The following is a 26,396-nucleotide window of genomic DNA, read 5'->3' on the forward strand; positions in this document are numbered from 1 at the left end:
AAACTAACTTGGCTGTTGTTTGGACTTCATCATCTTTTCAACCCGTGAAAGAGATTGGATTCTAATATCGAGAGATGAAGTTCCAGGCGACAGTAGACTGTCTTGATGTTAGGACAAAATCTAGCCTAGTACTAAGAAAAACGTTAATAGACCCGAGATGCTGGACTTCGTTTGAAGATAGCGGCCTTTTTAGACTAACATGGCCGATGTTTGACATCATTCCCTTTTTCACCAGCTGAAGAGATGGGATTCTACCATCGAGAGACGAAGTTTTACGTGGAAGTTTCATTTCTTGATATTAACACAAAAACTACCAAGCTACTACATGAAAACTCATTAGACCAGAAAATTTACACTTCGTTTTCAGATGGCGGCCATATTAAACTAACTTGGCCATTGTTTGGACTACATCCTCTTTTCCATCCGTGAAAGAGATTGGATTCTAATATCGAGAGATGAAGTTCCAGGCGACAGTAGACTGCCTTGATGTTAGAACAAAATCTAACCAGGTACTAAGAAAAACGTTAATAGACCCGAGATGCTGGGTTTCGTTTGAAGATAGCGGCCTTTTTAGACTAGCATGGCCGATGAGAGAGCTGTCATGATGGTTAAAAAAGTGACTTATTTTGGGGAACTTGGCTATCTGAACAGTTCATGTCTTAGAAAAAGTATTATTTTAATGTTTTAGAGTTCCTCGAGGGATAAATTCGCACTTTTGTAGCAAAACTCAGAGACCGATGTTTCTGTTGGTTTCCGGCCGCCATGTTGGTGCCCATACGGATGGGTACCAGCATGGTGTCTCCATACAAATCTCTATAAATTTGGGAAAAAAATTTCTCCACGTATCTCGCATAAGAAAAATTGCTGTGACCAGGATTTTGGCGAGAGTCTTTGCATATTTACCTTCTTTTATTTCCCAGATTCTGCACTTTATCTATTGACCGGTTTTGATTTTTATTTTGATCTATTTTGAATTGCGTGACACCGAAAACAACAATATATATATTAGGTCAACCAACTCTGCAGCCTTGGTTTACAGCGTACATCGTCGGGTACGTCTTTTATATTGGACGTCCGCGTTATGGTCAATTGACGCCTGTCAAAACAAGGAATCAGCTGACCAGCATCACGTGTCCATACCACGGGCTCATGTTTAGAGCTTACTTATCTTGGCTACCTAGGCGACTGATTATCTGAACTGATCAAGGAAACATTTAAATAAGCACTTTTCCTAATACTTTAACTTCCCTAAAAATCACGAAATAAGTTTTTTTTTTTCGATAAACGCTTTCCGTAGCTTTATGTCACGCGCCGTCATAACTCTGAAATTCAAAATGTGCTTGTTTTCAGACGAAGCAAGCTGTTGAGCTGAAAATTTGTTCACAGATATAAATTTACCCCCCTCTTATGCCTGATGAGGATAAAAACTTTGGTGGCTCTTTAGTTTTAAATTTTAGAAAATGATGATGTCACGTGCATACCAAGAATATAAACAGCAAACCTCACCGCAAAGTTACAAACTCAAAGAAAAATTCTCGTTTAGTTCCGGTCCAGGAGCTCTGCTTTTATGCTTGGCTAAATCTTTGTCTTTACGCCTGTAAAGGGAAATAAAACACCCAGCCTGACGCGAGATGTTGGTACCGGTACATGAATAACGTGATCCCGCGTAACGTTTCCGCGTAAAAACCCTGTTCCCCGCGAGAACTTTTCGTAAACGCGAAAGAAACTGGTGACGAAAGAGAATCCAACATGGCGGCGGGAGCTCGCATTTTTGAGGACGATTATAAACTTATTTTGGTGCCTAAGGTACAATGAATACGCCATCTATGGCATGATTTGCCTTTTTAAACATTTTTCCTCGTGTTGGGATTTGGGTGCAAGGAAAATGGTTTTGGTGGCTGCAGAACAGCCATGAAGACAAACAAATGAAGACTCCTTGTCCCACCGCTCACGCGGCACAGCTCACTAACAACAGCAAGACTCCTGAAGGTAAGCTTAGGCCCAAAAGCTACTGTTTTCAAAAATTGGTATTTCCTCTAGTGTTTTGTACTTGTTATTGCTTAAGTAAGCTTTTGATTTCGTGGAGTAGTTTTTGTGTTGCGCTTTTATAATTTATACAGCGGGAAATTCAAATTCTTACATCTCGCACGTGCCGCCGTTGTTTTGAGCAACAAGGTTCCGAGACTGACTTATAATACTAAGTTCCAACGCCTCAAAAATCCTCAAAGGCAATTCTAAAGGTGCTGAAAAATGCTAAAAGAATAAAAGGTGCTAAAATTATTATACAAAAAACACAAAGGGGCACCATCAAATATGCATATTTATAATAAGGTTTCTATATAACGAGCGCTCTGATTGGTTGAAACAGCGTGCGTTATCAGAGATAAAAGCAGGGGTTGATGACGGTAAGCTGGCTTTCAAAATAATTTGACAAATTTGACCCAAATTTAACATGCCCTGTGACTGACAGACAAACGCGATGGAAACAAGCTATTTGTCTGCAGTAAATATGGCTGCACGGAGACCATTGTTAACAATAGTAATGTAATTTGCATGAACCAATATACCGGTATATTTCTTGATAATGAAACAAAACAAAAAACAAAAAGACTTTATTTAACGAGGGTAACATAATTTACTGGTTGCCCAGTAGTTTACAATATGGCCCTCCATAATGACATCATGACTACTCCGAAACATCATTGTTACGAAGGCAGAAATAATAATTATACTTAAGAATTACAGCTGGGCAACAACAGAAAACACCAACTGAGCTGTCTCTGTTTATGATGAGAAGCTTTAGCTTTGTCAAAATGCTCAAACAGCACTTACATGCAGCGTAGTAATGCTTGTTTGCTTATTAGCGATCTCCAGCCATCTCAGCAAATTGAACCTTAACAATTTCGTATTATCGCTTGCGCGATGAGTGATCAGTTGAATACAGAAAGCTTTCCTTGATAAAATTATTCTCTGCTGTACTCAGAGTAGAACCAGTAGGAGCAGTCTAGTATTTCCAACTTTAATGCTAGCACGGGCAATCTTGTTGCAAGGAGCTGCAAGCCATAAATAACTGTAGCTCCTTTCAAATACAACTTATCATTTTGCATTTTCATATGCAAGCTTTGAACTCCTTGTTTTGCAATTTCCATTCATTTGGAAAACTGCATGTTTTCATGAGCCACAATACGGCCGAATTCCTCTGGACTAGAAGCCTTTAGATCCTTAATAAAAATTAAACCAAAAAGCAAACTTTGAAGTCATCATCCTTCTTTCAAAAAGCCACTCGATACTGAAAGCTTCGCTGAAGTCCAGCTTGTGATTGACAGTCGTTTTCTTGTTAGCCAATCAAATTATTTGAACAATTGAAGGCTTTTGTGTAAAAAGGGCATAATAGGCTGATTTTTATTTTTTTGCAGGATCGAGCTAATTTTTGGCAGACTGACTTGTTTTGACATGAAAAGCATCGTTGCATAATTGTTTTTGTTTATTTGTGCTTCATTTTCAAGAAATAACGTGTGCAAAAAAACTCAGTTTTCCAAGCAGCATCTTTTAGAGTGAATCCTTCAAAGGTGGATTTCGACGTGATTCGAACTTATACGGTTACTTTTAGCAGCTTCAACAGCACAGTTTTTTAAATAGATATTTTTATTGTTGAAAGAAGTAGAGAAATAGACCAGAAAAAAAATTAACCAATCTTGTGTCTAACCGGTGTCAAAACAAAACAAGCTTGAATCCAGCCCATTCAGTGCCTTATTCGCTTGCGCTAACAAAGCAATGGCAAGAGAATAGTGTAATTATACAAATAATAAAATTTTTATCGGATCGAACAACTAGCGGCAAATGCCATGCTTCGGTGACGTCATTGTTTAGCGAAATAAAAGGTTTTTTTTTTTCGTTCAACAAAAGATCTCCAAAAGATACCCTTGGTAACTGAGGTTGAGACTGTAAATGAAAATTTATGATTGTGTTATTTAATCAACATGACAACCATTCTAATACAAATTGTGCAAAAATACATTTGATCTGTTGCTTCTCTTGAACTATTTTTTTCTGTGTTAAAAAAGTCAAATTCAACTTAAGGTGGCTGGCAACAGTTTTGAGCACTTTCTGAGATTGGGATGGGTCTTTATAACTACTCTTTATCAACTGATGCTACAATCATGGTATCAAGAAACTGATCATTCAATCGTTGGTTAGCATGTGTTTATCATTTTAGTGATACAATGTGTTATCATGACAACAGTATGACCCCTAATTTTAACTTTATCTGCTAAATTGACCTAAAAGTGAGCTCAGAGACCTCCATTATTTAAATTATCAATTTTGATTGGCAAGATAAGACATCAAAGCAATGGGTTTAAAAGGATTCTGTGCATGGGGTTCAGAACCATCTTAAATTTTCAAAACACGTCCAGTTTAACCACTGGCCTCATTTCTTTGCATCAGTAAGTATTGGCCAGGGATGTCCTGCTTCCAGAAATTAGACAATCAATGGCGCTTGTTTTTCCTATAAACACCTTTGTTATTGGGCACCATTGCCATCTTGGAAAGTTTGTAACAGATGAGAAAATATGGGTATCAACTGTTGAGATCATGTGTACTTAAGGCATCTGTTGGCCAAGTATCTGTTGATACTATCGGCGGATATGTCAACCAACAGTCGGCCGACATATCGGCCAATACTCAGTCGACATGTCAACCGAGAGTCAACCGAGTGTCGATCTACATGTTGTTCAAGACCGTCTGTCGACACTATCTGTCAGTGGTGTATCGGTTCACTGTCAGTGGTATCAGTGTATTGTTAACCATTGTTTGGCTGAAATAGCAGCTGTCTCCTTGCCCACAAGGGGACGCGAAAGAAGAGTCTCTATCACGTATGCTCATATGTTGATAGAGTGAGGATGCAGCTCAAACTGCCATTATTTCGAATACATATCTAACGCTGGAATGCTGCGATAACTCTAGCAACTTTCATTGCTCCAGCTTACGAATGAACGAAGGAATGAATAAATGAGGAAATGCAGAAGAAATGTAACTAACAAATCAACGCTGAAAAATCAATAGTAGTTGACAGCTGAAGCAACTGCTAAACAGCTACCGTAAACTTGTGAAAGAAAAGACCCCCCCCCCCCCGAAAGTAGCAACTCCCTGAAAGTAACAACAAAAAATTGTGGCCGCGATTAAATCCCTATAGTAGCGACCCCCGAAAGTAACATGCTCTCCGAAAGTAGCGAGCCCACCCTCAGCAAACCCACACCACCTAAAATAGCAAGTCCCAGGTTCAATTAGCGTAGATATTTTCCACTGATCAATAGTCAGGTGAAAGTTACATATGATAACTTGATTTAAGGCACTCTACAACAAGGGAAGGTATTGCTTTTGCCACGAAGTGTTGTGAAATATCACAGGGTCTGGAAATGAAAAACTCATCCATGCGCAGGAAGAAAGCGTAGTCATACCAACTTTTTACATCATTTTTTTGCTCCCCGAAAGTAACAACCTTCTGAAAGCAACAAGCCCCAGAGGCTGCTACTTCAGAAAGTAATGAGGGTCGTATGTAAAAGCAGTGAAGAGGAAAAAACATAGCTGGAAAAACAGTCTTTGATATAGATGAATGTTGCCAGTATGAAAAGCCAAAAAATGAAGGACAGCCACCAAAAGACCCTCTCAAAGGGCTAGAAATGATTATTTAATATTTGAGTAGAGAATATAGAACTCAGTAACTAGAGCCAACCAAATGAGCGTACTGTTGGCCAAGTGTCGGAAAAGTATCAGCCAAGTGTCGGCCAAGTGGCAGTGAAGTATTGGCCAAGTGTAGGCCAACATGCGTAGCGGTCGATGTCGGTCGATATGTCAGCCGAGACTTGGTCAACATATCAACCGACTATCAGTCAATATGTCGGCCCACTGTCAGTCAACATATCAACCAATAGTATCGATCTATACTCGGCCCACAGATGCCTTAAGTACACATGATCCGACTGTTGCAGTCTTATGTCATGTTGTGTGTAGCAGAGATGCACAGTTTTTCTCATATATATATAATGTATTATATTTTTTTTGTCAGACCAAGGACAGACAGGATAAGAGGCAACAAAAAAATAAAGAAGCCAGGGAGCTTTAGAATTGCTGATGAATTGAACATCCAAATGCATCATTTTTAATTACAAGAAACCAAAGCAGTCACCTTGACTGACCAGGTAAATAATTATATTGTTTTCCATAATGCTTTAGGAAGGCATGGTTACCTTGTGGTTAGTGCACTAGACCCCGGATTAAGCGGTCCAGGGCCAGGTTGTTCGAAAACCGGTTAACACTAACCCAGGATTAAAAGTTAACCCTTTAAGCCCCGGAGAAAAACCTTATTTTTCTAAGATTATAACAGTAGATCGAAAGACCACAAGTAATATAACAGTTGAAAGGTATTGTTTGGGGTATGTCCTAAATCACCACAACAGACATACAAGATGTCACAAATTGAATTGAGGAGTCTACTAAGAAAAAAAATGAAAACATTCAAAAATACCTTATTCCTTGTATATACTGGGTTTACCCGTAAACAATAGCTTAATTTGCAGCTCTGGGTGTGCAGATTTTTATCAGATATTCACTTGACCTTAAAACTTGAGGGGTGGTTAATCAAGTCTGATTTAGGAGTGGGGTATGATTTTATGCTTTCGATGTGAAGATCTCTCGAAGATCCTTTTGACCTCCAAATTTGAAATGAATTGGCCGAATATTCAGCTTGTTATAACATTTTGTGCCATATGGCACTACAGGGACTTATAGGGTTAACCAAAGTATTAATTTTTATGGTTACGTATAAAAATGTTTTGTACTACTTATGTTTTGCATAGTTTGTGATCATTAAAACTAAAATCAGGAGGACCAACAGTGTAGACTGAAAAGCTCACCGAAAAGTCTCAAAACTGAAATCAAAATTCTTGCTAATCCTGGGTTGGTTTATTCAGTCTTTCAACCACCCGGCCCAGGTTATACCCTGACTGGGAACATTGTGTTGTGTTCTTGAGCAAGACATTTCACTCTCATAGTACCTCTCTCCACCCAGGTGTATATTGTGTATAAATTAGTTCTGGCAAATGTAATGCTGGGGGTTAACCCTGTGATGGGCAAGCATCCCATCCAGGGTGGAGAAAGAATCCTGCTAGTCTCTTTATGCTACAGAAACCCAAGGTACATGTAGGTGCTGGCCTGATGGGCCACTTGGCTTGTATGCAAACTTTACCATATGCTTGCATTTGACGTTACCATTGGGCTAGGCTTCAACTGAACTGTTTTAAATGGCTGTACTATTTTTTTAAGGTAACTCTCCACATACCTTTCATTGTGTTTAAGTCTTAAATTAAGTTTGCACTGTTCTGTTGCATAACAACAAACTTGACCCACTTTTTACCATCAATTGCATCTTCTGTATCTAAAAAATTAAGCCGGTGACCCCATAATTTTTTATTACACACAGAAGAAGAAACAGGGAAAATTATGAAAAATTCTGCGGAGTAGATTTTGCATAAGTAAAAAAAAAATGTAAATTACCAAGAAAGCTGGAGAAATTCCACTCCACAATTTTTTTACATTTTTGCACATGCATTCTGCTTTGCTGTAAGTTGAATGATTTGTTGCATTAAAAATATTAGGGTCACCGGATCAGTTTTCATAATATTAACTTGGTGGATAAGGAATTTTTGGCATGCGTTCTATGCACAAATTAAAATCTTGACTTTGCAAGATCGCCCCTTGCCACACATGAAGGCTGATCAGTAAAGCCCGCGATTCTACACAAATCTTGGATGTTGTTGCTCCCAGCAATATTTCCTTTTTCGCTGTTGTTGTTAGCAACACAAGCAGTAGAAGAAGAGTACATGTACCATAAATAACCGAAGGTGAGACTGGCCAAGTAAAAAAGAATGAAGAAAACCTGAAGAGTAGTTTTTCCCCTGCTGTTTTTTAGATTGATAGCTGGCATGTTTAATCACAACAGCAACATCACAATTTTTAGTTTACAATCTAGCGCAGCAGTTTAAAAGAATGTTTTCCCTCTGAAATTGCCTGAAGGATGGATGTTTTCGAAGGTGAAAATAACTGATAACACAACTTACTACACTTGGCGGAAACAAAGCCGCCATGTTTATGTTGATTTTTGCAAACTTTAAATCTTGTGCGCTATCTCGCACCCCCCTGGGTGATTGCATGATGCCTCGGGGTGATGTGCCCACTAGAGTCCAGACATCTCACGGAAATAAGTAACGAAGATTGCTAAAATAATTCAAGCCAGCATTACAAAAAGAATAAAATATACATGTACATGTATGTGACGTTTTCACTCATCTTGCAGTAAAGAGGCCAAGCTGAGGGAAAGTGGTGAGCACAAGCAAAAAATCATCGCTATGCTGGATACCTTGTTTATGTTTAGCATGCCAATTTCCCACTCGTCCTCACTGCTTGCTCTCGGCGTGGCGACGTTAACGCGGCCATAAGTAAAGTGTGACAAATATTTTACTGTAGTGCTAGATGGGAAAATTTAGCATGCTTGGAGAAAATCGTTGGAAAGCAATTGCTTGTTTTATGAATTCATATGTACAATAGCGTGGTGATTCGAGACAAAAGAAATTCATAATAAAGACAACAAACAACATGAGTGAAAATCACTACAATATTTTCCTGAGTTGAGGCTGAAAATCAGTGACCTTAAAATGTTTCAGTTTATTTGAAACTCCAGGTCGGATTACTTTGAAAATGGATTAATCTCACTGAGGGTCAAGTATAAAAGAAAAATTCATCAAATTTATTTTAATTCCCATCCATAATAATAAATTCTAGGGGCAATTTTGGACAAAAAGCAAAATAACACCCCACGCCAGATGATATTGAAGCTGATGTTTCTGAAAATCAAATGACGTGATTTCTCTGAGATTTCACTCAAGATAATTAGATGTTATAAGATTCATTTAAGACCGGGATACCATTTAGTCATGTCTTGTGGACATAGTTTGCAATAACTAAAACAGCTTTGTTTTTGTTGTGTTTTGACAACTTCACCAGCAAGTTTTTCAAAAACGCTCTCATACATTTCACATTTAACATGTTAAGTACCCTATAGTGTATATTTTGTCAGTCTTGTAAATTAATTTTAAGTCAGCAAAATGCTACAACTGCTCCAAAATTGGGCATTTAGCTTCTGTTTGCCACTTTAAGGCTGAAAGAAAGAAAGGTAAAGTTCATAGTGTACAGGCTTCGGAATCAGGCAATGATTAGTGTGAGAATGATGATGAATTAGGGATTTACTCTCTGTATTCACTTGACGAAAACATGCCCAATCGCAACAGGTATACTATAGAAATGAAACTCAAATTGGTAAACTATGTGTGATGGAGTTAAACATAGCTGCAGATTTCTCGATAATGAGTAAAACTGAATATCTGGAGAAGTTTACAGATAAGCCTCTGACTCCCTCAAAAGCAACACTGAAGACATACATGTTGGGTGAAGTACTTGATGTGTCGGGCGAAATCTCAGTGCAGAGTGACATAGTGTATGAGGTATAGTGTGATCATCCGGGTCAGGGGAGTTATGAAAAGAACTGTCATTGGTGTCTGACCTTTCAATAACCTGAGCAGAAGTCATCTTCAGAGTCAGGTGAATAGTATCCGTCGGTTGATGATGTTATAAGTCTTGTCCGTTGAACGTGATTGGTCAGTGTAGCCATGATGGTATTGGCTGAGAGACTCGTGTAAAGTTTGTCATAAGTCATTGGTCAGTTTCAATCCGTCTATTGTTAGTCAGATTGGTCAGTTTTTGGTCTGTCTATTGTTAGTCAAATTAAGTCGGTCTGTTAGAAGTCCATTTGTCGGTTTCGTTTCTGTCATGGATAAGTCATTTGTCAGGCGCCAGTAGTTGTTGACATCTGTTAAGAGGCATTTGTTCTAGATTAGTGTACCAGCTTACCAGAGTCAGTCGTTGCAAATAGTGCATAAAAATGGCTTCAAAGACACTTGGCTATTCTTCCTTACCACCAAGAATCAAATGGTGCGGCTGAAAGAGCAGTCAGAATAGTGAAAGAGGTGCTTGTCAAACAGGTTCTAAAGGGAAATGAGAGTAGGTCTATCAAACATAGACTAGCAGATTTTCTTTACAGACATTGTACCACCACTTACAGCACCACAGAATTGAATTGTTGATGAGACGTTGCCTCTTTAAGTGTAGTGAAACCTGATCTAGCCCAAACAATGGAGACTAAACAGAATAAGCGGAAGGAATAAAAGGATTTATAGAGTCATCAAGATAGGCTGTTTGTAGAGAATAACATAGTTCAAGTGAGAAATACTCAAGTCAGTAGCAATACTGAGAGGTGGATCATGGGAAGGGTAGTTAAGGTCTTCAGACCCAGAACTTATTTGATTAAGACTGGCCATAAAAGAAGATATGTTCATGCTAATCATTTGATCAAAGCTCATGATAAGGTGCCCAATGAAACTAGAGAGTTAGATATACCTGTCCTAGAATTATGTGAACAATCTAGCTTAGGTATAGATGATGGCCAAGTTTCAACTGGCATGCTGCAGCCGCCAGTTAATTTCTCATAAGAAGATGATGAGCCAAATTCTAGTATTAATGAAAAGCATGCAAAAAGCACTCCATCACAGTTGTTTTAAGGCGATGTAATAGGTAATATTGTGTCACTTGTTGTAAGAATATCTTTAGTTAATCCTAAGGGGGAAGCAGTGTAATATATTAGTACCCTATAGTATATAATTATTGTGTCAGTACCCAGAGTACATTGCAGTAATAAAGTTGTGTTGAAGTGGCCATGTTGTACATGTTGACCTTGAGGTTTATTTAGAGTCAAATTAATCACCAATATATGAAAGTACAATTTTTTTAATTTTGCAATCATTTAGACAACTATTTCAGCTTTTAGATCCCAACATGGTATTTCCAAAATTATCCCTTGATGATAAGCTATTAATTTGGTCTCGTGTAACATGAGGTATGACATCCTAACTTTGCTAACTGGTAACTCAGATCTTGGTAAAATATACCTCATTTAAAAATTTCATCTGTCTCTAACACATCACTATGCAGTCCATAAGTCTTCGCAAAACAAACCATGCTATCCACTGGATAGTGATTTATTCACTTTGTAGAACTAGCCACCTTTCCAACAACTTGGGCCTGGTCAACAATAATAAAGTGTTCTTGTTTCTAAAAATTTGTTAAATCTACTTCAGATCATCAGGATGGACAGTGGACAAACCTTGATGGACAGTCAAGAAATGTTGAAGGACAGTGGAAAACCCAAAATGTGCAGAACCTCACCCACCAGGTAAACTTACTTATTTTGTAACCTACCTTGCTAGACATTCCTTGTCAAATTTAGGGCAAAGTGATGTTAGCTGGGAAGAATCCCCTCATGGCTCATGTTGAGCAATGTGGAACACCTAACTACTGGCAGATTTATTAATAATAAATTATTACAGTAAGCACATAACGATTTTTACATGAACTTATAATTGAAGGGGTGCATGGAAAAAGGCCCTAAGTGACTCTTGATCTCATGTCAAATTCTCCTTTTCTGTACAAGGAAGTGAAAAGCAATTTGCTAGGAGAATTTTGCAGTCTATCGGATGTCACTTCGGGTCTTTTTCCACGCACCCCTTCAATTGATAACTTTTTATTATTTTTATTAACTCTCCTACAATACAAAAAGTAGTTGTTGCTAAGCATGGAACACATGTTAATATGACTTCAAGCTTTCCAATAAGGCTTTCCATTTAACCAAAAAACCTTTGGTACACGGTGTTTGAGTTAAGAATTCATGATTGAATTTGCATTTCTGTATACTAAACAGATTAATCCAACATCACTCGGATCATGGTGCATCAATTGAAAGAAACCATTTAGAATCCACTCTGAGTAAGGAATCAGTTCCTTTCTGAATTAACAACATTCAATCAATTTTGGTTTAGTGTACAGTTATGAATTTTGTCACTACTTTTCATAAAATTTGTTATAATAAGATGCGTTACATTGTATAACTTAGCAACACATGAATTCTCTAGAGACCCACTCCTGCTAGTTCAACCTACTTAAATATTCATAGTCAGTTGCGATGTAGATTTCCCTGAGTAAACGTCTCTTAGTTTATCCTGGTTGTCCTTGATTTTATTACACGGTGGCAGTTGTGGGAAGCTCAGGCACAACATCCCAAACTTTACCACCTCAATCGTCAATGTTTCATCAGATAATGCCGCCTGAACCTCTTGCTTTGAAACACAGCGGAGAAGTAGCCAAAAATTGGAAGCTTTGGAAGGAAAAATACAACTACTATTTCATCATTTCTAAGCTGAATCGAGAGAGCCCAGAGTACCAACTAGTGATGTTTAAGCATACGGTTGGAGATGATGCTTTGAAAGTTATCGAACCATTCAGTTACACTGCAGCCAAGGACTTGGATGATTGGCACATGGTAATGGATAAATTGGAGAAGTATTGTATTGGAGAGGTCAACACAATTTATGAGAGGTATTATTTTAACAAGTGACATAAACTCCAACCAAGTCGTTGGATAGTTTTGTCACCAAATTGAAAATGCTGGCTAAGACGTACAATTTTTGTGATTGTTTGCAGGACAGCCTAATCCATGATCGTATTGTCCTTGGAATCAAAAGCGAGCAGACCACCAAGAAGCTGTTGAGAATAAGAGATCTTACTTTGAATCGGTGTATCAACATATGTCACAGTGAGGAAATTATGGAGTCACAGATGATGTCGCTGTTGGGACCGGCAGACAGCATTAATCAGGTCAAGTCAAAGAAGAAAAAGCCTCAAGTTCTGATGCTGGATTGACGGTCAGGAAAGATAATTTCATGTAAATCTTGTGGTTATGATCATGTCCTGGAGAGAAAGAAGTGTCCTGCCTGGGGTAAAGTATGTAAACGGTGTAAGAAAAAGAATCATTTTGCAAAAGGATGCAAAGGTAAAGTTACTGCGGTTTACACTATCGAGAGTGATGAAGCCCAGGAAGAGATAAGTGTTGTTAGGGTTCAAGCTATGAAAGATAAGGCCTTCTTTGCTGAAATGCTGTCCAGCAGAAACCTGTCAGATTTCAAGTTGACTTTGGAGCTAGCGCTAACATTTTACCATACAAGCATGTGGGAAATGTGGATCTTGCTCCTTGTTCCCAGTCCCTTGTTATGTGGAATGGCACCATGGTCAAGCCTGTGGTGACATGTGCTCTGCCAGTTGAAAATCCCCAAAACAATTCAACGTACAAAGTAAGGTTCTTGGTCGTCAAGGAAAATCTAACTCCACATCTGGGTTTGAATGCCACCGAGAAGATGGGTTTGTTAACCATGCGTGCACAAGGAGAACTTTGAGAGTGTTGTGGAGAAATTGGAAGATGATCTGATTATCAAATATCCCAATGTCCTGGCAAGCTTCCTGGAAAGGTTCATCTACATGTGATCTGGTTTGTCAACCGGTAATTCTCCCGACCAGGAAAGTACCCATCGCCATCGGAGAGAAATTCAAGGCGGAACGTCAAAGGCTGTAGGATCTCAAGGTCATTGCTCCCGTTGATGAACCGACAGAGGGGGTCACCCAATTCGTTGTTGCTGTCAAGAAATCTGTTGAGTTACAGGTTTGCATTGATCCTAAGGTGCTGAATGCGGCCCTGAAGAGGGAAAGATACCAGATTCCTGTTATTGACGAGTCGCTGCCCGATTTAGCAGAGGCTCGAGTGTTCACTAAGGTTGATATCGTATCCGCCTTTTGGCAGTTGGTGCTGGACGATGAGTCTAGTCTGTTGACAACTTTTGCCACTCCTCATGGGAGATACTGCTGGCTTGGTTTGCCATTTGGTCTGTGTGTGTCAAGTGAGATATTCCAGAAGCATTACACCAAGAGTTGTTGGGCCTACCAGGTGTGGAGTGTATTGCGATGATGTGCTTATTTATGGAAGAGATGACATTGATCACAATGGTAACCTGGAGGGCTTCATGAAGAGGTGTAAGCTGAAAGGCATAAAGCTCAACCGTGCAAAGCTAGCAAAGCAAGTGTGAGAGAGTCACCTTCACTGGCATCTCCTGACAACAGAAGGCCTGAAGCCAGACCCGCAGAAAGTGAGAGCGATTGTCGAAATACCATACCTGAAAACCCAGGCGATGTGTCACGTCTAAATAGTATGGTTAATTACTTCAGTCGTTTCCTGTCAAACCTGTCTGACATGATGAAACTGCTCTGTGAACTGACACATAAGGATATAGAATGGTGTTGGTCCAGTGCACAAGAACGGGCTTGGAGTGAGGTCAAGAGCCTCATCACGTCTGCCCCTATGCTATCCTACTACAAGCCAAATTAGCCGCTAGGGGTGCAGTGTGCAGGGTTCTCCCAAAAATTTGAAGTAGAGGGAGAATAACTTTGAGTAGGCGGCGGACAATGCCGATAAAAAGATGTGGAGTGGTTTTATTGGAGCCACGTGGAGGGGGGACAACCGCAACCTTTTATTGGGGGTCTGGGAGCCTCCCCGGGAAAATTTTGAAATTGGGGTTCTAAAAAGTGCATTTCAGTGTATTTCAAGCAATCATGGTTTTTGTTCTTTTGTTAAAGAAAAGCAATTTCACCGAGAAAAACATACATGTAAGGTATTGTGTTAGTTGAACGGGTTGATCATCGTCATCTGTATCAAATTTGAAAAAAAATATCAAAAACGTTCTCATTTTGTGGTCAATCACGTGTGTAAAAACATGAGAAAGCCAAACGAGAAAAGAGTTTTGCTGGCATTGAAGGTACTAGATTGAGGTTTGACATTTATTTTGTTAAAAGGCAAGTTTTGAATGGCTTTAACACAGTGCTACGGGTGGAATTCATTGAACGTGATGAAGCTTGTGATTGGTAACCATTGCAAGCGCAAGCCTGTAATACTTGGTGAAGTTTCCCGCGGATTTAAACTCAGAATTTTTCTGATTAAGCGTGCGGACCATCATCAACATTTTGAACCTTTGCGGTAGTTTAGGTTTTTCATTCATGATTTCAAAAGTGATAAAATTAATACAATCAAACTTAAACTTGACATATTTTGCAAATGTTTCACTTTATAATGAAGCCTTGAAATAGTGCATGTATTTATTCATACTTCCCTGCTCGATAAGCTCGCCAGTTTTATATCTCACTTTCAATATTTACACAAACATCTTACAGCTGCTGAGTTTAAAGATTGTGTAAGATCTTGCAAAGCTTGTACATTCACTGGAGATTAAAAAACTAATTTTAATTATATTTTTGAAAGAAAACAACTTATGACCTTCGTTTATGCCTTCTCTATTTTCTTTTCAATTTATCCCAGGTACTGAACAGCGATTGCTGCATTTTTCGCTTCATTTTCAGAGGAAAAACTGAGCTTTAACTTAACCCCAGCTGTCAGCCTGTGGGTCAGCCTGTGAGGTCTGCCAATAATATGAGTGAGGACAAGCTAAGGAAACGATGATGTCCCCTGAGACACCAACTCAACCCTGGCAATGAGTTGCTGCCAACCTGTTGAGTTTGAAGGAAAAACTTACTTAGTGACTTGAGATTATTACTAACGGTGATTTCTTTGAGTTTGACCATCTGAGATCTCCTTCGTCAGTGTGTGTCATCAGAAAGTTGAAGGCTCATTTTGCACACCACAGCATACCTGAGCAACTGCTGACTGATAATAGTTCACAGTTTACATCACGTGACTTCGTGAGGTTCACGAAGGAATGGGAATTTGAACATCTCATGAACAGCCCACATCACAGTCAGGGTAACGGCAAAGCAGTGAACACAATGAAGGAAGCCAAGAAAATTCTCAGAAATGCAGAGCGAGTGGATCAGATGCATTTCTAGCCTTACTCCATCATCGCAACACCCCGCGCGCGAGTGCCCAATTTAGTCCAGCACAGTGTCTCTTCAACAGAAGGGCTAGGAGTCTCTTACCAATGACTGCCAATTTGTTCGCGCTACAGATGGTTTAAGACAACAAGCTGTGCCGAGCGAAGTTTGAGCAGCACAAACAGCGACAAGCTCAGTATTACAACAGAGGTGCTGTCAATCTGGATCCCTTGAGAAGAGATGTTATAGTAAGAGTAAAACCATTTCAGCTGGACAAGTGAGAATGAGAGGAAGGAATTGTGCAAGGTCGACAGGATGAGAGATTGTATGAGGTTGAGACACCCCATCATGTGGTTCGTCGCAACCGTGTTCACCTACGAAAGACAAATGAGCTGTCACCGCTGTCATCAGAGCAGGCCTCTGCTGAAGTTTCTGTTCCCCTTTAACCGCAGTCTAGTGAGTTGCTGACCACCGTTCCCGGAGAAGTAACTCCACCTGCATCAAGTCAAGAAAGTGCTCCTCTGAGTAGACCGGAAGTTGCTCCAACTGCAGCAGAGTCTCCAGCCGAGCCAGTGCTAAGACAATCTGAGCGTCAACGACGACCACCAAAGTACTTAAGTGACTTTGTTTTGACTAAGCCATAAACTGCTCTAAAGACTTCTAACACATCAGTGTAGAGTTCGAGTATTTACTTCATTAATGCGTGCTTAATTCATATTGTGTATAAGTCAGCTCGTGTGTTGGTTTGTAATTTTTCTTTTTGTTTTCATTTATAAAAGGGAGGATGTTATAATAAGATGCGTTACGTTGTATAACTTAGCAACACGTACGTTCTCTAGAGACCCACTACCGCTAGTTCAACCTACCTAAATATTCATAGTCAGTTGTGATAGAGATTTCTCTGAGTAAACATCTCTTCGTTTATCTTGGTGGTCCTTCATTTTATTACAAAATTCATAACTTTCACTGCACCTGTCCTGAATTCTCTTGCACCTGAAAAATTTTGCAAGTTTTGCTACAAACAAGCGAATCAATTGAGAAACCAAAACAGACTCATCTGTACTCATATACAATGGTTTTGGCCATGGGAGGCCAAGTTTGCCTTCAAGACCGGCTGTCTCATAAAATCTCAATTTTCTCCTTTTCGTTGAGTGCAATAACTGCAAATTTAATTTTGCATGTTTATTAAGCTCCGTTCAATCCTCGTTGTTACTCCTTGTGACACCAATTTTAAATTTTATAAAGCACTTAAAAGTCCCTTTAAATAATTTGTGATCCTTAGTTATTAATAGCGTAGCAACCCCACTAAGGGCTAATCTAATTTGGTGGGTACAGTCAAACTTCGATTATCCAACTCATGGGGACCATGGTAAATAGCCTAATGATATTGTATTCAAGAGTCTGAACAATCAAATATTATTATATGAATATTAATGAGATAACAGTAAAACCAAATTAATTTTAAAAGCCGCACATGTGTTAATAGCACCAAAACAACTTTGAGCTAACTGGATTATAATCCCATAGTGTTAAATTCACTTTGTCACTTTTGATGCATGTGAGTGCTGTTTTTTGGTCTGCGAAACCAAAACAAGTTGTAAATAAAAGGTCTATCTTTCTTGGTGTCTAGAGCTTAAGATTGAATTCCACAATGATTTATCATTTTGGTTGTTTCATCTCAGGATGCTAGACAGCTGAGGTCCTCACAAGACAGCATGGACTTGGAGAGGCTAGAAAAAACCAAGGCAAGACAACAAGATGGTTTAAGTAGATTGTCTGTTTAATTATATTTTTTTTTGGCCCAGCCCGGGAGGCCTTTGAACGTGGGGTACAGCTGGCCTGGGGTTTTCCTCCTAGGGGCAAGTGGACGTACGGGGAGGTTTTTCACCCAGCTGTTGTTCCACAACCCCTGTTCAGGTTACAGATAGTTGGTTATTTCTTTAGCTTGATAGACTCTTGGCTAACTGCTTGCATTGGTTTTGAGCAAGTCAACGCAATGATTTCTAAAACATGTACAGTCACTAACTTATTAGAACAAACAACTCTCAACTGATGCTAACAACTACATGGCTTGTACTAATGTCTTTCACCAAGCAGGTGACTTTTCAATACCTCAACGAAGCAATAGACAATTAACTGTGACTTCAAACAGGACCTATTGTACTCACACTTTACTAACAATAGATGGATTGAATCTGACAACAACAACTACTTACATGTACTACATACAGATGACTTATTCATGATCTCAACAAACCAACCAACAAACATTTACTTCAAATAACAGACCCAACGCAAACTTGACTTACAATAGATGGACTGAAACTGACACCAACAACTACTGACACCTTACAAATGACTTATTTGTGACCTCAACAAACCAACCAACAAACATGAACTTAAAATAGGACCAGTGCAAACTTGACCAACAATAGATGGATTGAGACTGACATTCTCTGACACTAAGATCTACTAACTTAACCCTTACAATAATAATTATTGTGTTATTCATGACCTCAACAAACCTAAAAGCTACTTGTGACTTCAGCACTTCAGTGTAGGATAATAAATTACAAGACTGTTATTGACACTGCCAGGTACTACCGACTTCTTCCATGATTGCCACATAGGTGGTACTCTGGACTTCAAGTGATGGGATGATCAAAGGATTTTTGTGTATTGGAAATTTTCAATTCTGGGAGTTTTTTGGGTGGGAAAATTTTTATTTTTTGGGTGGCGTGATTTAAGTAGGGATTTGTTTCGAGTATTCAAAACAATCTGAAGTTTCATGGAACTGCCCCAGCGGCATAGTTCTGTGAATAAAGTACAACCAATAGTAGATGTTCTTGGGTGTCCCTAGTGAAATTGCAAAGCTTAAGTCCATTTATAATAAAGAAAGGTTGTGACTCTCTCCTTTTCAACTGGAGAATTTTGTTTGATGAAAAGGTAAATTCAGATGATTTTGTGAATAAACAAACACAAAGTACATGTAACATTAAATTTCTGTTTTTTTTTTTTCTTTTTTTTTCTTCATGTTATAACATTTAATTCTTTCTGGAAATTTTTAAGGCTCATATATTCGGCATAGGATTTTCTTGGGGTTAATTTTTGGTCCAGGGATTATTTTAGGGGTTTGTTTGAAGCCCTAGGGATTTTTTGGGGTTTTGATTTTTTCCCCAGTTTGATCATCCCTGACACTTGAAATCCTGAGTGCCCCTTTGAGGAATGTCAAGACTTTACAGACTACAGAAACTGCACAAGCATCACACCAATGCAAGGATTAGCATTGAGTCAATAGACAGATAATATTATTGTTACATGTAGGTGTGTGTGCCACCATTGTTCAAACAAGTGCCCTTTTGAAAAAAAAAATCACCCAAGCTGTACTCTGAATGTGATTATTTGGGTCACCATTGATTGGAGTCAGAGGTCTCTGTTACTGCAGTATGCAGAATAAATTAATTAAAAACAATGTTGTTGTTTGTTTCCTGATGAGGTCCCTTAGGATGTAGACTGTAATGTTTTGACTGCTTACTACAAGTCTTCATAGTCTTCATCTGGCAATGAGGGGTTGCAGAAAGTAGTCAAACACCACGATCTGCATCCTATAGTGACTACATCATGAGACAGACAATAACTCACTTTACAATGAACAGCCACCATCTCTTTCACAGCAAATTTTACTTTTTTTGGATACATATTCTTGAGAGAACTACATGCTGCAGCAGAGAACTATGACTCCGATCAATGAACCAGTTAATCATGAAACCCATTCCACTTGGCTGATTGAATCCATTGAACAGTAAATATTACTCTTGCACTTGTTTGTTCCTTTTGAGTTAGGTCTGAAGGTCCCAGCATAAGAGCCCTTTGAGCAGTGGGTTTTTTCTTTAGACGTGTAAGTTACAACTGCTCCTAGACAAAGTCTCAACTATTAATTGTTTAGAAAAGTTGGCCAAAAGTTGCAAAAAAACACAATTCAATCTCAATCGTGAACAAACAAATGGTAATAGCACATTCTCTTATCTTGTCTTCATACCTTTCTAATGGGTACCAATTGATCATTTTGAGAAACAAACTCAGGCAAATTAATTTTCCTTGTGATGCATGAGCATTTGGTCAATTCTTGTGATGTGTCTGGTTTACTCTGTGAGGAAAAACTAGCTGCTGATCATTTTTGGGCTGTAAAGGTAAAATAAAAATTAATGACAACAAATCTTGTTCAAATGAATTTCAAGACTTAATTTCTTCAATTCAAAATTCAGATGATTTGCAAACCACAACAAATGTGACTAAAAATAGCTTCAAATTTAAAATTTGCCAGTTATGGTAACTGCTTAGGGATGTTTTATTCCAAGGGCGCATACTAAGGTTTCATTCTTAGCCTGAAATGCAAGATTAGATCAGGGCTTCAGCATAGCACAGGACACCGAGATTTACAGTATTCTGCTTCTGCAGCAGGGTTTGCCTCATTACAGGCTAAAATAAATTACTTTTAAGTGAGAAAACTCTTAGAATGTAGCTAGCACATTCTTCACTGCTCAAAGGGAAGCTCGCTAAATGATTAATTGTTATTTTAGAGTATTTTTTTATCAGTAAGATATTTAACTGTCTAATGAACTCTAACAACAACCAGCAACATGCTGCCACTCGACCTTATTACCTACTGTAGCTTTCACAAAATCGTAAAATAACAATGTTTATTTTTAATATAGTTTGTTAAAAGTTTTGTATTAGTTTAAGCCATTGACTCGCTGCTTTTGAAACAGAAAGTCATGTGTAATTCAAAAATAATAATTATTTTTTAATTACTGACTCACCTGGGTATTTACTTTTTGAGATGCTTTTTGTATTTATTTTCGAGTGTGTGGCAGTTTGATGGTGGTTGATTAATTCATAAACAAGGGAAGCATTCAAGGTTATAACTTGAATAATCTCAAGATAGTCAGCAAAATATTTTTCATTGAAATTTAAATCAATTTGGATAAAAATTGTTTCATCTCCAAAATTTGGCCTGGGAAAACAGATGTCATTTTCCATGTTCAGTTGTCATAACCACTGGAAGTGGACCAGTACAATATTTAGCAGCTTACTACGGTAGTTTTTGCAGTGTTACCAATTTTCCTATTTTTTTAACACTTTTAATAGTTATAGTTGTTAATGCTTCCTTTGTTTATCTTAGTTTACTTTGTACATTAAGTGGATCTGCAAGCTCATTAGCACAAGCTGAAATTACACAAGCAAAACAAAGTACTTATTTTCAAGCACTGCAAAAGTTGCAACTACGTGAACTAGCCACATATAGGTGCGATGATAGCCTTATTGTTGTACCTCCATCACAATTTATTTATCTTCTTAACTGAATTTATTAATTACTTTCAACACTCACCAAAATGTTCAAATATGACACTACTTGACTGCAGGAGAAAGTTTGAGTGGTAGCGTCATTGAAGAATAAATAAGCCAAAAATAATTTTGGTTTAACACTTTGGATTATTATTATTTATTTATTTATTTTGGAATAGGCCTATTTTTGTTTTCCAAAGGCTTATTTTCATTTAATTTTCAATTTCTCAATTTTTGATTCAGTTATTACTAGCTTAGACAAAAGTTAAATCAACTGTCTGCATTTTAATTTTAACTAATCACTAGTTTCTCTTCTTTTCCTTATTATTTTCTTTTTTTATTATTTTAATCTAGAAACAGCATCTTTTTATCCTTTCACATAAGTATATTAAATAATCATTTTTGCTTAGCCTGATCAAAGTGATCAGTGACAGCAAAAATTACTTTCATAATGCAGACTGTTGATGAACATTAGTTTATTTTAATTTGATTTGTCCAGATTTCTTGGCTCTTTCTTGGTGTTGCAAGTCGTCATATTTTGATTGTTCCTTTAGGCCTCCTTTAAGTTTTTTCAGTACTTAACAAATAGGTTTTTTCGTACTGTTTTCCTGTTTAAGCTAGTTGGTTGTTTTTGCCTGGTACCCTAAACACAAACCCCCACAGGTTAGCTTAAGCTTTGAACAATCTTGGTTCCCTCTGGACGAGTATCACCAAGAAACAGCTATTTTTTTCTTCATTAGCTTAGTTATATTGCTAATGAGCTTGTATGCATGTATCTACTAAAAATGTTAGGTTATAATTTAATTCCAGGATAGAAGGTGGCACACATACCAAGACACAAATCTAGCCAATCACGTCCCTGCTGGGTTGTGGAAGCTCTGCATCTGGGAAGGTGTGTGTTTCTGATGTCCTCTGAGATATTCCAACTGATAAATCCTGGGAAACTTTATCTGATCCTGTAATTCAAGTCGGGACAGTTTGAGCACTTGGAAGAGTTGGCCGTTTGCTCTCAAGTGGGGTGGACAGTGTGAAGGAAGGTGAGAGTTTGCTTTTCATGTCTTTAGGGTTTCACTTAATTTGTCACAATACTACGCAATCAATTTTGGCCCAGAAAGATGCTTTTTCGCAGTCAATGTATCAGGAAATGTTCCACAACCAAGGACGCAAAACAGGGTGTTGAATTGTGGGGCTTGAGGAAGGTGCATCTCTAGAGAAAGCATAGACAGAGGAGATCACTGAATTTCATCGGTCTGACCTGATTGGATTTTCACAAATGACATCAAATTGAGCTGAGTCTCTGGGGGTCTCTCTGATTGGGTTGCTACTGGGTCAGGATTTCTCTCTTTTCTAGTTTTCCATTAAAAAATAAGCTTTAACTTTAATTAACTAAAATAAAATCCTATCGGCCCAATTATAAACAAAGCATCTTTTTTACAAAAAAAATTATTACTAAGCACTTTCGATCTTAAATTTTCATTCTCCCTTTAAAGGAATTTCACAACTTAACTAGTTTCATTCTCTGTTTCATTTTCATTGAACTTTAAACATAATTTTTAAATTTCCAAAAATAATTTTCATTTATAGTTAACACTTCACTAACTTTATGAGAGGTTGGCGCCAGCTTTTGGCACCGGGGTCTCTAGAATTGCCTTGGTAACCAACATGAGCTGTGATTGGGTCAATAGCTGCCTTGGTAACCGCAAACCAAGCATAGCTCATGCTAGGACCCAAAACAATCCCAGGAATCCTCGTTCTGACAGCTTGTGTCTACTGGTAGTTAAGTTTCGGGAATGTTCACTAGCCTAAGGGTAATTCTCATTTGTCAATAGACCAATTTCGATATATTAAAATTCAGCCAAACACAAGAGACCTCTGCACGACGCTCCGGGGAATAAACGCCGCAAACTCTGTAGTTATTCCCCAAGGCCTCGTCATGAGGTCTTTTGTTTTAGGCTGAATTTTAATTTATCGAAATTGGTCTGTTGGCGATTTATTAGAAACTAAATATATAATAGGTCTTAATTCTATTTGGTAGGCTGGTAAACTATTTTAAGGTACATCAGCAGCATTCCATTGAACAGCTAATTAGTATTGATGAAGGGTAATCCTGAAATATCTTACATTTATCATTATTTTAAGCCCTTTACTTATTTTAATTTCTTACCAACTGAACTAACCAAACAGGAATTCAAAACTTTTCATCAACAGTTTCTAAATATAATTTATATAGATAAAAATTAAATCAGTGTATCATTTCTTTAGTTTTGAATATAGTTTTTGCAATAGCACTAAAACTTCAGTCATACACATTTTCTGAGGGGCTTGCACTTTTCTAGGTTGGCTCGATTTTTCATCGGTTTCTATCTTTTTCCGCTAAAATCGACTAATATTCAGGCTGTCTCGGATTGTCACGCAATGCTCTGCGTGAGTAGAGAAGTCACGGATGCGAAGGACGCTACAAGGACGCTACAATCACTTGCAAGGAGGATTTTTGAAGCCATTTTAGAAATTAACGAGTCAAAACCCGCCATACGATCGCGACCAAATTTGTTAGTCAACAATTTTCTAGTTTAAAATTTTTGCACGCATAGTTATTTAATTTAAACTCAACATAACTTTAACACATTCTTGCTCCCAAATTTTTAAATCACTGTAAGCAACGATTAGGCTTAAACCTCCAACTTGTTTTAGTTTTAATATAATAACAGGACCTGCTCAGCTTCACGGATGTTCTGTGGAGAACTGTCCTTCTAATTCATTCATTCATTCATTCATTCGCACGGGAATTTGATTTGCATTTGAATTAAACAACTCTCCAGAGTAACATCACGTGAGATGAAATAGGAAAATAAACAAACAAGCTGAATAAGCATAATTAACTAAAACCTTAGGTACAATATTTATATTTTTATAAACAAAACTAAACTTTTTTTCGCCATAATAATCGGCCAATTTCTTTCATCCAAATTAAAGAGAGATTCCTGACAATGGTAGCTTCACAGATGAAAGATTTTTTGTGACTTGTGCTCTTTGGTGAAGTTTGTGGAATGACGGTCGGTCGAAGGTTTGGTCGGAGGTCAGACTGGCGGATTCTGTGTTCAATTCTTTCTTTGATTTCAACGGTGATGCACTGGAATTAAGCGCCATACTTTAGCGCTTCGGGTTTTCTTGTCTAGGTGGCGGACATTTCCAACTTTAATGGGTTTTCATCTAAAATAGTCCGGGAGGGCGAGTTTATCGACAGTTCATTTATTTTTCGATGCATTGACTTGCGCATTAGCATCTTCAATCAAACTACGAATTTGGCTTTCAATTTTTTTTTTATTGTTCGGACTTATTAATTCCAAAATGAGTGTGGCATTGTGACAAATTAAGACTGAGACCCCGGAGGCATGGGGAGCAAACTCTCACTTTCCTTCACGCTGTCCACCCCACTTGAGAGCAAACGGTCAACTCTTCCAAGTGTTCACCTGTCCCCGACTTGGGTAAAGGGATCAAATAAAACAGACCAGGATTTCAAAGTTGGAATATTAAATGAGGACTAAAGAAACAACGCCGACTTCAAGAAGCAGAGTGGAAGCAGCCCAGATGGCAGGGACAAGATTGGCTAGATTATTTTTTTTTTTCAACTTCAAGTAATGGAAAACAGAGGCAGTTTTTTATTTCAATAAAACATTGTTATCTTTCCTCCCGTGTTGCTTTATTTTGCAATCCAACCTTTTGAGTAAACCAGATAAACTCTCTAAAATAAGCCAAGTCCTAGAGAAGTCTCAAGAAAACTTTGCAGTACGATCAACACTTAGTGTTGATAAACAGTTCGTTTCCCGTATCAATGTACGCCATAGATACGTCTTTTCATCATTTCAAAACGCACGAAATATATTTTGTTAGAAAGCGTGTAAACCCCAACCTAAGGGTGGTCACGCAAAGGAACAAGGGTGACAAGATGTCGCGTCCAGTTGCGTGACAATCCCTGGTGCCTAGTTCTTTTCCATATTAAATTGTGAACGTACCTGTGGCGTAAATTGTAACAGAAACAAACCGTTTACTAAAACCAGTTTGCAATCGTACCGCTTAGTTTTATTGAGACCTCATTATTACTGTAAACATAACCGTATTGGTCCTAAGCTTGACATATTAATTCTCCTTGCTAAGTGCCCTACGCGTTTCTATCTTAGCTTTGAGAATTTGGTAGTACATAAAGACTATCGCGAGTTAAGTATAATAATATCTTTGCGTTGTTCTCATCTCCGGTCGTTTTGGAAATCTACTGATACTGTAAGGAGAAAAAATATGTCCACCATAAGGACTGGCACGGAGAACGTTTTTCAAAAACCTCTGTACTAAAACTCCATTGTTGGTACGTTTCTAAATAAATCGTTGGTAGACCCGAGAAAATTCGAAACCAGATACGAACTGAGCGTTTTTTGCGCTTTTCCTGCTTATGTAAACTATCAAGAGAAATAAAAAAGAATCTGAAAGAAATTTGTTGCACGCGCGTCATATAAACAACCAAAATAAATCGATCATTCTATTCCAGGATTCCAAACTGGGTAGCATTAAGAATTCATTCGAGATTGCAGCAAAATTGTTGTCAAAGTCACAGTTATAATATTTGTGAAAACAACGTAGGCTTAAAATCGTAGGAACAAAAAATATGCAAATTTCTCAACGCTGATCGCACCCACCGCACAAATATTTGGATTTTTATAGATCAAAACAATATTTCGAACTTTTGCTTTGTAATCAACTGTTGTGTAAATTGTCGTTTTCTCTACGGTTATAAAACGCTCTAAATCCGCTAAAAAAATCAAAAGAACTTTACGTTTTTTCCTTTCATTCCCAAGAATAGGCTCTGCTAAAGAAACAGACATGGAAGAAAAACATGCATTTCAAAGAACTATTTTTTTCTAACAATTTGCAGTCTTGATCAATAGCGACTTTTTAAAATATAACCAAACGAATATTAGTTTTAACAGCCGACGTTTCGACGTCATCGTGGCACCATTCTCAAGGCAAAGTGAATAAATTCATGCGAAGATTTGATTTCTATACTTTTTAGAGTCTCTACAAATTAGCATAATAACAAAGGCTCACAAGTTCTTCAAGTTAATACCTTTGCGAGAATCGAGTCCGTTTGCACGTTTAGAGATGATTTAAGTTATCGTATAATTAGCAGT

General features: G+C 38.0%; 1 long non-coding RNA gene across 1 annotated transcript; it reads left to right on the forward strand.

Moving 5' to 3' along the window:
• The first annotated feature begins 1,691 nt into the window (after positions 1–1,691).
• LOC149103539 (uncharacterized) lies at positions 1,692–24,903 on the forward strand. Its single transcript, XR_016201771.1, has 4 exons — positions 1,692–1,989; positions 6,068–6,200; positions 11,247–11,341; positions 17,553–24,903. It is a non-coding gene; the product is annotated as an uncharacterized LOC149103539 (long non-coding RNA).
• The last annotated feature ends 1,493 nt before the right edge of the window (positions 24,904–26,396 follow it).

The sequence above is a fragment of the Orbicella faveolata genome, unplaced genomic scaffold (genome assembly GCF_042242905.1).
Source record: "Orbicella faveolata isolate gen_17 unplaced genomic scaffold, um_ofav_v1 contig_35, whole genome shotgun sequence".
Classification (NCBI taxonomy): domain Eukaryota; kingdom Metazoa; phylum Cnidaria; class Anthozoa; order Scleractinia; family Merulinidae; genus Orbicella; species Orbicella faveolata.